The sequence below is a fragment of the Gobius niger genome (assembly GCF_951799975.1).
Source record: "Gobius niger genome assembly, chromosome: 17".
Taxonomy (NCBI): Eukaryota; Metazoa; Chordata; class Actinopteri; order Gobiiformes; family Gobiidae; genus Gobius; species Gobius niger.
In genome coordinates this window covers 23490022-23491605 of record NC_136868.1, presented here as the reverse complement: position 1 = coordinate 23491605, position 1584 = coordinate 23490022, and positions in this window count along the sequence as shown.

Below are 1584 nucleotides of genomic sequence, written 5' to 3'. Positions count from 1 at the left end.
AGACCGTGCAATGCGACAGACAGTGAGACAGTGGGAAGCTCTGGCTGCTTGTGTCCCTCACACACCAGACATTCAGTGATAAGCAGGGGAGGTGGGGAAGGCGGGGGGGGGGGGGGGGGGGGGGCATAGGGGTGGGCTGTGTGGGGGGTTATCTGCCCTGGGACCCTGGGACCACAAGCAGGGACAGAGTGGAGGAAGTGTTCCAGGGAATGTGGCTTGTTATAGAGGAACGGGAGGAATGCCTGACAGCCATGTGTGTCTGTGAGAGGAGGATGATAGACTGAAGGGAAGAGCCTGATACACAGAGGCTAGATTAAAGACTATGTGTGGGATGTGGGCAAACTCTTACTTGGGGTTTCGATACAGTAATTAGCTGAAATAAAATGGCTGCTGCTTTCAAAGATGTTACTCTATCGATAGAACGGGAGGACTTTACGCGTACACAATGAATAAATGTGATGCTTCCACTTGTTATGTTGTTCTGGCAAATAATAATACATTAAACAGCATAAAAGCCCAAACAATGCAGACACTATTCAAACAAATAGACCCACAGAACTATTTCGAGGTAAAGAGTGACCAAACATGGACATAGTGGTGTCACACGTTTCTTTTCTATGGCTCACGGCCTCAGTGGATTTGCTCATTATCATGTATTGTGCTTATCCCCTATCATCTGTCGCGCTCCTGACCTCCACATACTGAGCGCCCTCTTAGTCATCTGTGCTGCCGACACGCTGTCCCCTACACCTTCTCACACGGTGCTAATTGACAATAGAGTTGCACGTTGCTGTAGGGTTTAACAGTGCTTTACATGGGTCCCTTAGTGTCGCCTCGTGCCAAATGTTTGTATTCCACTCCGGCTATGTTTAACTCATCCTAAATTAGATTATATTGGGGCATTGTTTGTTAATGCCCACAAAAAAGCTTGGTCCACTTGTACTATATACCGCGTGAGCAAACCTTATGGATCAACAGTTTGTGGTTCCCCCAATAATTAGTCAAAAGAATTTTCAGTAATCTAGATAAAGAGAGAAATATTTACTATTTATATTGCTCACACAAAACTGAGATTTACCCGTAAATAGAAGTTTTAGGTCTGATCTCTTTAGAAACTTTATTTATGGGAGATTTGTAAGTACACAAGTATAGCCTCCATTTGCAGAAATGGGAAACAGCGTCATCACTTTACTGTGATAAGATAAGCTCCGCCACTCTGGACAAAGCGCTCACAGTGAAGTGTGGCTCAGTTCAACATAGAAACACAGACATGCAGTTGATCAGGCAGTAACATTCTTAAAAACATCCCTTAAAGTGAGGATAATGTGGATGATTCTCTATTACACTTTCAGGTAGCGCTCTGCTTCCAAGGCAGTTGAATTAACATCCACAGTTACTGAATATGGTGAATGTCCCTAATCTAAATACAGGAGAAGATTTTTTATTATTATGGTATGTCTAAATGGACAGGACAAGATATAATTAAAAATTGATGTTTTGTTCGGGAGATTTCAGAGAGCAACGTAGACATCAACTAGAAATGACAGTCAATAATAAACACTTCTGGTTTCTCTTAGCAAACTC